The sequence below is a fragment of the Lipotes vexillifer genome, unplaced genomic scaffold (assembly GCF_000442215.2).
Source record: "Lipotes vexillifer unplaced genomic scaffold, Lipotes_vexillifer_v1.1 scaffold1361, whole genome shotgun sequence".
In the NCBI taxonomy this organism is placed as follows: domain Eukaryota; kingdom Metazoa; phylum Chordata; class Mammalia; order Artiodactyla; family Lipotidae; genus Lipotes; species Lipotes vexillifer.
In genome coordinates, this window is record NW_006788723.1 from 911,338 (window position 1) to 923,345 (window position 12,008).

The window sequence follows — 12,008 nt, forward strand, 5'->3', positions numbered from 1 at the left end:
GGAACATATTTAAGAGAACTTAAGGTTTACCCTGTTTGTATGCTTATCATTATATTTATAAGAATTATTAGTATTCTGAAAGTTATTTTTGCTAATCAAATAAAGTACTTTAAAAGGAAATGAAATAGATTAAATTATAAAGGCAGTTTAAAATGCTAAAAACGGTTTAATTAGGTTTTTAATAGGATAAACATTAATCTTTAAAAATGATTGTTAGATAAAATATTATGTCTGGAATTTGTTTCAAAATAATGAGTGGAGAAAATGGTGGGAATTTAAATGAAACAAGACTGACCCATGAATTGATCTTTTTTTTTTTGCAATACGCGGGCCTCTCACTGTTATGGCTTCTCCCATTGCGGAGCACGGGCTCCAGACGCGTAGGCTCAGCGGCCATGGCTCACGGGCCTAGCCGCTCTGCGGCATGTGGGATCCTCCCAGACCGGGCCACGAACCCGTGTCCCCTGCATCGGCGGACTCTCAACCACTGCGCCACCAGGGAAGCCCTGAATTGATCATTTTTGAAGCTGGGTGATGAGCACATGGAGGTTTATAACGTTCTTTGCACCATTTTTGTATCTGTATTAAGTTTTTCTATAATGCAATTTTAAAATTTGTTAAAATCTACTAGATTAAAAAAATATAATATTTGTAATTTTATAATGCTAGGTATTTTACAACAGACAACAGTGAAATGGATGAATAAGTGAATGAATGGATGAATGACATGACAACCCTGTGAGGTAAGGTACTGTCACTTCCTTTTCACAGATTAAAATGAAAAACAAAACTAAAGCCAACTGAAACTAAGAAAATTGCCCTTAATGTCTTGACTGTTAGCTCCAAGAGCGTGGAGATTGTATATTTAAGTTAACCTTACAACATGTGAAGCCAGGAATTTCAAACACATGAGGAAGAGAATGGGGTCAAGTTTCAGAAGCAACATGGCAGGAACTCAGGCCCTTCCCCATAAAGATATGAATCTCAGTTATAATTCATTTCCAAAACACAGATCTTCCCAGCTCTTCTGAGGGAGCATGGTTGCCTCCATACAAATAAGGAACGGCATTAAGGTACAGAATGAAACCATGGGTTGAATCACAAGCAGGTGGCCCTGAGCAGAAAAACAAAATGTATTCTACATCTCCTCAGGAATAACTAATTTAGGAAACACAGTACAGGAACACTCATGCCTATTTGCAGCTCGTGGTTTATTTTTAAGGGATTAAAAATATTTGCAAGTCAAAGCAGACACTGCTCTTTTGCTGCCTTATAACTTTCTTCAACTCTAATGTAGCGTGTTCACTAAGAAGCAGGAACAACGTTTGAGTGATGGCCATAGTGGGTGTTAGAAAAAACATTTGTTTCTGTTTGAGCAGAACTCAAGAAAGTCTATCATGGCAGGAGGGCTGCAGTGCTATGGTCATGGAGGAAAGCAGCATTTCAGAATAAAAGCTCTTACTTTCACCATCATAAAAAATTCAAATTTCAAGTAAAATTTGAAACCTTTACTAAGATCCTCCCATCCATCATAAGTGATCCCTTTACATGCTATAAGAAACACATCTGAGGATTCTTAAATAGTTACCCAGCAGTGGAGGTAAGTGAGGGGTGCTGGTGGCAGGGGACAAGGGGATGAATTCCAAAGCATTTGTAGGAAAAGAAAGCCCTCCTGAAGTCCAAGAGTCACATTGCCCACCTCTGGACCTTTGTAGTCTTCACATAAGTGAGATTGATTAAAAACCCATAAACCTGCATGAACCTGCTGAAATAGGATAGTTGAATTCCCTTTTCCCCTCACAAACAATTTAGAAAGCCAGATTTAAAGGTTTCTAATAGAGGTATTAGAAGACAACCTAGCAAGGGAGAAAGGGCAAAGGGCATCAAAGGAGTAGGTGTTGACATGGGGGCGGGGCTGAACTCAGGACAGTTTGACTCACAATTTTATCTCCATTATTCCCCCCATATAACACCTACTACTAGCTATCCTTTCTCAAGTGCCTACTATGTGCCAGGAACTAAATTTTTAAAATCCTTCTGACAACCTTTCCAGCCAGGCCTAGAATATCTGTGTCTCTAGTGGTTCCTGCTTAGCACCACAGTTTTGCCTTTTCCTCTCTAAGTTTTCCCCAACCTCTGAAGATGGCTCCTTTCCCATTTCCTTCTAGAAGCATACTTTAAGTACTCCTGACCACACTGCCACTCTCCTGTGGCACCTGAGATCTGTATCCACAATCTGGTCCTTGACTTCACATTTCTTCCATTTCATTTGTGTGAATCAAACCCCCTTGCAGCTCTCCTCAAGAGCAGGGTCCACATGTGGGGGTCACGTCCATTCCCTTAGGTCCCCCATCACCTAGGACAGTGCTGCTCACACTGGGCTTGACGACTCACATGATGACTTTATCTCCACCTGGTTTCTCTGTAGGGGAAATGGCTCATACTTTGGGTAGCAATCTCTCATATTTACTCTAAAGTAGGAAAACCAAGCTTCTGATTTTCTTCTCCAGACTTGCTCTCACATATTGGTGACTGGCAACACATCCTGCTAGCTGAAGCCGAAAACCTGGACTCCTCTTTTTATCTTATATCTCATGTTCGATCTGTCAGCAGATCTCACTGGCTCTATTTTCAAAATATATCCAGAACACAATCCCTTTATCCCATTATTACCTAAACCACAGTCATCTCAGTATTACCATTGAGTCCAAGCCACCATCAGTTTGATTGGATTATAGTTACAGTCTCTGCAGCTGGTCTCAGAGCTTCTGTTTTATCTGGCACCCACCAGCCAGGTAAGATAGAAGCTCTGAGACCAGCTCAGACATCGTCTGTTTCAAACAGAGCATCCAGGAAGATCATTCTAAAAGATGTCAGATCATGTCACTTCTGTACTCAAAACCCTTGGATGGCTTCCCTTCTCACTCAAGAGTAAAAGCTAAGACCCTTAAAATGGGTTTCAAGGCTCTGCCCAATGTGGTCCCCTTTTTCTTTGATGTCATCTCTTCCAATCTCCACCTCACTCACTCCACCCAGCCACACTGGTCTCCTCACTCTTACTGGAGGGCACCAGGCCTACTCCTCTGCAAATTCCTACTGATCCCTTAAGGATCATTTTAGGTGTTACCTCTTTCAGGTAGCTTGTGTACTTACACACCTAAACCAGGTGGAGTTCTCTTTTGTACTACCAACATCTGTGGCTAGCACTGTGATTTTCTCCACCTCTTTGTACTATTATGACTTCTATGTTGACTGTCTCTCTCATAAATCAGATTGTAAGCTCCTTCAGGGTAGTGATCATATTTGACTTATACGGACTATATTCATAAGAGCTACAGTAATTGAGACAGTGTGTAAGGATAGACCAAAAAATCAAAGGAGAGTCCAGGAATTGACCCATATATACGGTCAACTGATTTTCCACCAAGGCGCCAAGCCAATTCAGTGGGGCAAGGCAAGTCTTTTTTAACAAATGGTGCTGGATCTACTGGATGTCTGTGTAAATAAAAGTTGAACCTTGACCTTTATCCCACACCATGCACAAAAATTAATCTGAGACATGTCACTGACTTAAACATAAAACCTAATACCATAAAGCTTCTAGAAGTATATCTCCAGGACTTTGAAGTAGGGCAAGTTTTTTGGATTGGATACAAAAAACACAAACAGTAAGAGGGGAAAAAAAATTGATAAGTTTGACTTCATCAGCATTTAAAATTTACAGGTATCAAAAGATACCATTAAGAAAACCAGCAGACAGATCAAAGACTAGATTATATATCCAGGACTCTAAACAGTATTTGGCACACAATAAGAGCTCAATTAAATATTTGTTGAGCAAATGTATAAAAGACCTGGCTCTTTTCCACCAGAATACATGGATATTCTAGCGGGTACAGCCAGCTGAGGTGTCAATATCCTATGACTATTGAGTGGGCAGTGCTAGTTAGAGGGGAAATCTATCTTATAGGAGGAAGAGAAGTTATCAATATTCACTAGTAGAACTGAAACGTGTCGTCAGCAAATTTAGGAGAATGTGTACAGGGCACCAGGACCTGTAGAAAATCAGACAAAATAAGGTGTGAATAACAGTAGAACACTCACATAAGGAAATTAGCTAAAAACAGAGGAGGAATTTCACCAAATGGAGCAGAAGGCATATGCCTCATTCTTAGTTGCCTAGGTAATGCTAATGATTTTATAATGAGAAACCAGATGCTGTAACTAGCAAATAAAGCTGAAGCTACAAGTGATCTACCGGAGATCTTAAGAGGATTGAGAGTTCTATCACAGGCAAACGGTGAGGTCAGGAAGGGAAAATGTTTAGTTAGTTAAAAAAGGGCAAAATTGATCCTGCACACTTGAGACTGCTTCTGGACATGGCATAGACCCAGGCTGACTGTACATTCTGGTTTGCCTAATACTGTCCATGCGTTTCCCAATGTGATTAATATTACCTCCTTTTTTTATTCTCAAAAGTGTCATTGGGGCTTCCCTGGTGGCGCAGTGGTTGAGAGTCCGCCTGCTGATGCAGGGTACACGGGTTCGTGCCCCAGTCCAGGAAGATCCCACATGCCGCGGAGCGGCTGGGCCCATGAGCCATGGCTGCTGATCTGCACGTCTGGAGCCTGTGCTCCGCAACGGGAGAGGCCACAACAGTGAGAGGCCCGCGTACCACACACACAAAAAAAGTGTCATTGTTTGGATGATATATAATGTGATCATTTTACTTAAATGTGTTACTTCTTCCTCTTACTTTGGATAGTTACTGAGGATAAATAATTGTGTAGCTGCATATCCACTGTGTTATTTGTTTTACCTGATAGCGTCCCTCCCTGGAAGGCACCTCAGGCCAAATAAGAGCGAGGGCTCACTTTCCTGACGACCAGTGTAAGACTGTGTTGACAAATGTATAACCTGATGTTTAGACTGCTTCCCTGCTCCTTGCTGTAACCAGGGGAGTTCGGCAGTAGAAGTCTTCAGTGTAATTATTTTGAATTAACATAGCTCTAGTCTACTCCTAAAACCACTAATTATATCAATACTTTCTTTTAAAGACATGGAAACCAAGGCATGAAATGATCCGGTTAAATGACTTGTCTGGGATCATTCAGGGTGAAAAATCTAGATAAGACTCCTATTTATGATAAATGTATTTTCAGCTCACCATCACCACCATCATTCATTCATTTAGCAAACATTTATTAAACACCTATTATGTGCCAAAACCTCCTCTCCACATGATGAGTTTACTAAGGCTCCAACGACCTGGACACTCACTGTGCGTGCATGACTTAAAATAGGCGATCTGCTGCTGAGATAAGCACATTGGGTACCAATGTTCGGTGTTTAAAGTGCGTTCTATGCTTCAACTGAGAAAATTGACTGGAAGGGACCCTGCAGTTCTACAGTAAGACAAATCTTAATTGTACAAGTGAACTTTAAGGGTCCAAGCAATGCAAGTGGGTTATGGAACACTTATGGGGAATAGGGGAGTAGAGGGGAAGGGGCAGTTCTTGCATTCAGCTATGGAAATAAACATCCAACCTTTCTACTGTATCTTTCTAATCTAAAGATTTTTTTTAAAACCTTAAAAAAGAATCTTTCATGACGGTGCTCTTTTACATGATACAACCAGCTAGGAAGAGTCATTAATTAGTGTTTTGAATGGCTCATACATTTACATTAGAAACATCACCTTTGGTGTCTTTGATTCCTGAGTCCATTGATCTGCCATGGCTTTGAAATCTCAGGCAGGAATTCATTCAGATCAACCTAATTTGAAATAAAAGCAACTGCTTTCCTGCCCTCTGAATTATCCATCCAGGGGGCTCCTCTCTGTTCTGGTAACCTCTGGAGTAAAGTCGGTTTTTCAGAGGTAGAAAACAGCTCTTTACCACAGTAACCACATAACAAAATGAAATAAATATATATAAGAAGAGAGTTGTTGCTTCTCATTCGCTCAAGCTGTAAAATAAATAAATACATATATACATAATTGGCTGCTACTAAGAAGCCTAGATAGATATGTAGTATGGAAAATGGGAAGTCTAAAATTTTATTGAAATTTACTGATAATCTCAACTATTCTAGTCTTTGTTTAATAACAATTATTACGTCAATAATAATAGCTAGCTCTTATATAATATAATACATACGATGGGGTGGGCACTATTCTAGGTGCTTTATGTGTATTAACCATTTAATCCTTACATGAATTCTCGGTTTTACAGAAAGGGAGGTCAGGCGACTCCACCCATCCAGGATTCAAGCCCAGGCAGGGAGGCTCCAGTCTCAGGGCTCATCTTCACCACCACAGCGGGCTATAGAGTTATTTCCAGAATGTTTTTACGATACAGTAATTTTTTATGTCTAGGATTTAATATTTGGCATAAGGAAAGCTGAACACTTTGTTCTGTGCAAGCTTTCAATAAATGTTGTGGGTGAACGAATGAGTATACACATGGAGAAGATCACAGGTTTTCTCTCAGTTGCCTCCGCCAATCACTAATAATTTTCTTCTTCCCCTTCTCACTGCCCACCCTCCACCCTACCAGCTTGGTTAATGATAACTTTATTCTGTCTTCCCTCTGCTCAGTCTTAACCAATAGGCTTGCACTTCTCATCCTTCAGTAAATGGACATCTTGCTTAGGACCCACAAAGTGAGCAGGTGGTCCAGGCAGTCCAGTGGGGATGCGGGACACAAGGTGAGACCCCAGGAGAAGCACCAGTTTAGAGCCAGAGGCACTGAGAAGAGACAGAGATTGTATTCATTTGGGGAACACAGGGACTTCTTCTTTTTTAAAAAAAAATATTTTATTTGGCTGCGCCAGGTCTTAGGTGCGGCAGGCGGGATCTTAGTTGCGGCAAACGGGATCTAGTTCCCTGACCAGGGATCGAACCTGGGCCCCCTGCATTCGGAGCACAGAGTCTTAACCACTGGACCACCAGGGAAGTCCCAACACAGGGACTTCTAAGACTGAAACTCTCTTGCCTCATCCTCCAAGATCTGCACCAGCCATAGGATGCATCATTCATTCATTCAACATTTATTGAGCATCTGCTATATGCCAACACCATGTTAAGCCTCAGACACATATGGCACTGAATGAGAAAGACACTCTCACTTCTTCTCATTACGATTATTGCCTCTCCCCCAGTACATGCAACTCATGCAACCTTATTCTCTTAATCTTAATCTCTTCGTTACTCATCTCTACATCTTATTGGGACTGTCTCTCTCTGGGACTTCATTGATTGTCTGTATGGAGATCATTATTCATTCATTTATATATTAAATGAGCATCTACTATGTGACAAACACTGTTCTAGGTGCAGGGGATATGATAATGAAGCAAAGTAGAGAGGATTTCTTCACTCAAAGGGTTTGTAATAATCCTCAAGTCTATCTACACTTGCTATCCTTTCTTCTCTCAGCTTCTCTAAAAAACATTAAATCTTATAAATGAATAATTATAACAATATGTTGTTTTATTTTTAACATATAAAGATACAATAATTATAACAATGATAGTACAACAAAGAGGAGGAGGGAATGGAGCTATAAAGGAGTAAAGTTTCTTGATTTCACTAAAATTGAGTTAGTATAAATTTAAACTAGGTTCTGGGAGTTCCCTGGTGGTCTAGTGTTAAGATTTGTATCGAGAATCTGTAAATAAAATAGCTCAATTAAAAATAAAAAGATAATACAAAAAATAACTCAAATAAAAAGACAAATAACCCAATTAAAAATGGGCAAAGGGGACTTCCTTGGTGGTGCAGTGGTTAGGAATCCGCCTGCCAATGCAGGGAACACGGGTTCGAGCCCTGGTCCGGGAAGATCCCACATGCCGCGGAACAACTAAGCCCGTGCGCCACAACTACTGAGCCTGCGCTCTACAGCCTGTGAGCCACAACTACTGAGCCTGCGTGCCACAACTACTGAAGCTCGTGCGCCTAGAGTCCGTGCTCCACAACAAGAGAAGCCAGCGAGATGAGAAGCCTGCGCACTGCAACGAAGAGTAGCCCCTGCTTGCCGCAACTACAGAAAGCCTGGGTGAAGCAACGAAGTCGCAAAGCAGCCAAAAGTAAATAAATAAATTTATTTAAAATAAATTAATAAATAATAAAAAAATAAAAATGGGCAAAGGATCTAAATAGACATTTCTCCAAAGAAGATATACAGATGGCCAATAAAAACATATAAAGATGCTCAACGTCATGAGCCATCAGGGAATGCAAAACCACAATGAGACACCACTTCACACCCACTAGGATGGCTAGAATAAAAAAGACAGGTTAATAACAAGTGTTAGAGAGGATGTGGAGGAACTGGAAACTTCATACACTGCTGGTGGGAATGTAAAATGGTGCAGCGCCTTGAAAAACAATCTGTCAGTTTTTAAAACAGTTGAATATAGTTATCTCGTAAACTAGCAATTCCTCTCCTAGGTATATACCTTAGAGAAATGAAAACATGTCCACACAAAAACTTATACACAAATGTTCATAGCAGCATAATCCATAATAGCTAAAAAGTAGAAACAACCCAAATATCCATCAACTGATGAATGGATAAATAAAATAGCTCCATTCCCTCCTCCTCTTTGTTGTACTATTATTGTTACAACTATTGTATCTTTATATGTTAAAAATAAAACAACATATTGTTATAATTATTCATTTATATGATTTTTATTTTATTTATTTTAATTTTTTATTCACCAATAAAAAGAAATGAACATATGTACAGCAAGGACAAACCTTGAAAACATTCTGCTAGGCGAAAGCAGCAGTCATAAAGGACCGTATGTTGTATGATCCCATTTACATGAAGTGTTCAGAATAGGCAAATCTATAGCAACAGAAAGTAGATTAGTGGTTGGCTAGGGCTTAGAGGGAGGAGTTGGGGACACTGGCTAAGCAGAGCAACATTTCTTTTTAGGGTAATGAAAATATTCTAAAACTGATTGCGGTGATGTAAATATGCACAGCTCTGTGAATATACTAAAAGTCATTGAACTGTATACTTTAAATGAGTCAATTGTATGTTATTTGAATTACATCTTAATAAAGCTGTTAAAATACATTTGAAACAATTAAGGGAATTAAGATGTTGCACTAGAAAATATTCACTTAATGCAAACTACCCAGCCAGCTGCCTTCAAATCTTTTTCCTACTACCTTGACCATATTTTTGGATTAAATACAACCTTCTGATTCCAGACCATTCATGTTCCCTTTCTGCCATTCACATTTCTGCGCACATCTTCCATCCCAGCTCACTTTCTGTTTTTTGGCTGCGCCGCAGGGCATGTGGGACCTTAGTTCCCGGACCTGGGATTGAACCTGCACCCCCTGCAGTGGAAGAGTGCAGAGTCTTAACTACTGGACCACCAGGGAAGTCCCTCCAGCTTGCATTCTTAACAGCTATCTCCCCTTTCAGACTTTTATTTAGATCTTGCCTGCTGTTCTTTGCCTACACTGTCCAAAATGGCTAGAACAAAGAATTACAGAATGTTAGAAACGGAGGACACTTCAGTGGTCCTTCCCTCCCAGCCCTTCACTTTAGGGCTTAGGAGACAAGGGCCAAAGAGATTACATGACTTGTCCCTAGTTCCCAAAATACTTCGTCTTTGGCCCACCTCTTCCCAAAAGCCTTCATTCATTAAGTGAACACTTCCTTACCTTTCTACCCAATCTCTGACACCATTCTTTATTGTACTACTGAACTGTAGCAAATGCATTGATCTCAAAATGTCATTCACATTTAAACACAAATTTTGCATCCCAGAGGGAAAAAAGCAGCGCTTTTATCTCCATGGCTACTATATCTGCCGTCTCAGCTGCTGTAGATTTTTTCTTCTTCTGTTGTCATGAACAATTTAAAATTCATGGGAGTATGGACACCAAGGAGGGAAAGCGGGGTGGGGGGGGGGGGATGAACTGAAAGATTGGGATTGACATGTATACACTAACACGTATAAAATAGATAACTAACAAGAAGCTGCTGTATAAAAAATAAATTTAAAAATAATCATAAAGTTAGGGCTTCCCTGGTGGCGCAGTGGTTGAGAGTCCGCCTGCCAAAAAAATAAAATAAACTTTCAATAAAATAAAATAAAATTCATAGGAGGCTGGCCTCAAACCAGCCAGGAGCAAACACAGGGAAAACCCCCCACCCAGCTTCCATAAAGGACATTCCCTCAACTTACTTCACAGAAAACCATTCCTGAGGTCTTCAGTAAAGAGCAGGTTAGCCCATAGAAAATACAGCATCTCCACATTTTTAAATGCTCTCGGGAAAGAAAATGGTAATAAAGGGTATTTACATGTCTTTATAGGTCGATACCCGTAGGTATACCAGGATCAAAGTTTAGTTGTTTTTTTAAATCAACTAAACATTCATCTTGATGAGAAATAGAATATCCTCTAGGGAGGCAGGAAATTCATAAATCATGTAGGTATAAGCAGTCATTCTGGATTTTACATGAAGAGAAAACACATTAATACCAAACTGGCCTTCTGTGTGAAGGGAGTAACATAGTAAATAATAATGTAAATCCATTAAAGAACATGAGTCATGAAGTCAAAGATCACGCAGGCCTACCTGGCTTGGAAAAGCAAAATTCACTGCTCTCTCAAAGGAGAGGAAGGGCCCTTCTGTCTGGCTGCGCCTTTGCTGCTCCAGGAACTGCTGAGCACAGGCGTCTGCACAGAGGACCTTGGCGACTGAGGAAGAGAAAGGCAAATGTAATTAGAGACGCTTTCTTCCCCAGAGCGGGAACAATCTGGGGCTGGTTGAAGAAGTGATTACACAGTGTTGGTGAGGCAGTTTAAGGGGCACCCACCAGGGAGCCAGGAGGCTTCTGGAGCCAGTTCTGAGAATTACATACTGTTCCATGGTGCTTGCTAATTGACCCGGTATTTCAGGCTGAAAATATTTCCCCAAGGAGGTGAGTGAAAGTAGATAACAAGGATCTCATCTCATAGGGCAGCCCACAAACAGAGCATGAGCTTTAGAGACCAGGTATTATTATTCGAATGTATAAAACTGCAAAAAGATCACAGACTGAATATGGAAAGATTCTGAATTATGCATCAAGATTTCTGCTCTGATTCCCAGCCCACACTCACCCTCCTCCCTGCCCTGTACTACTTTAGTTTGAATTTTATGAATTATTTATCATTGTAAAGATAAGGGGTATGTACGGATCTATGAAATGGGCACATCTCTGAGAGCTTCATGATAACAGTCACTTCATTTAAGTGGCGATCTATGCACACATAAGGAAAGATATCTACAAAGTGCAGGAAAAGTTCTGGATGCGCAGTACCCGACTGCTGCCAAGGAGGAGGGAAATGAAATAGGGGAGGAGGTGGAGAATTCAAGAAGCTCTTTCACATTTCACCCTGCATACTTCAGCATGTGCTTTTGTTGTTGTCGCTATTTGGACTATTTATGATTATGACAGCGATTTTCTTGGCTTAAGGACTAAAAGTATACGTTTACCTCCACCGATTTCTGGGGAACATGGCCTCTCTCTGGTGACTGTGTATGTAAAAGTAACTCATCTCTGATACAATAAACTGGCCTATCCACCTGGCATGGTCTAGTCCAGCATTCCAAAGCTGAGATTTTTCCGGAGTTGTGAGTTCAGAAGTAGGGTGACTTGGAAAAAAATGAAATCTGGCACTTTGTGTCAAGTGGTTGAAATGGTGACATAATTACCAACTGACTGTAGAATACACCCCCAGGCAGAAGGGGGTGCTCCAATATTGGTGATGAAAACAATACATGGCACTATGGTGCCAGTATCTGACACCAGGCCTGGAGGAACACGAAGAGGGAGTTAAAGCCCTCATGGAGAATATTAGCTGGTGTGCACTCTGCACTTGTTTTTGTTTCTCTCAGAGTTAGGGCTTTGAGAATCCCGAAGAAAACAGTATAATGAACTCTAGTCCCAGGATCATGGAGAGAATTCTCTTCCCAATTGAGTTATGGATA

The 12,008-nt window shown here is 40.6% G+C and overlaps 1 non-coding gene across 1 annotated transcript; it reads right to left on the reverse strand.

The window, feature by feature from the left end:
- Positions 1 to 6,882: 6,882 nt before the first annotated feature.
- TRNAR-CCG (transfer RNA arginine (anticodon CCG)) lies at positions 6,883 to 6,955 on the reverse strand. Its single transcript has one exon. It is a non-coding gene; the product is annotated as a tRNA-Arg (tRNA).
- Between the last annotated feature and the right edge of the window lie 5,053 nt (positions 6,956 to 12,008).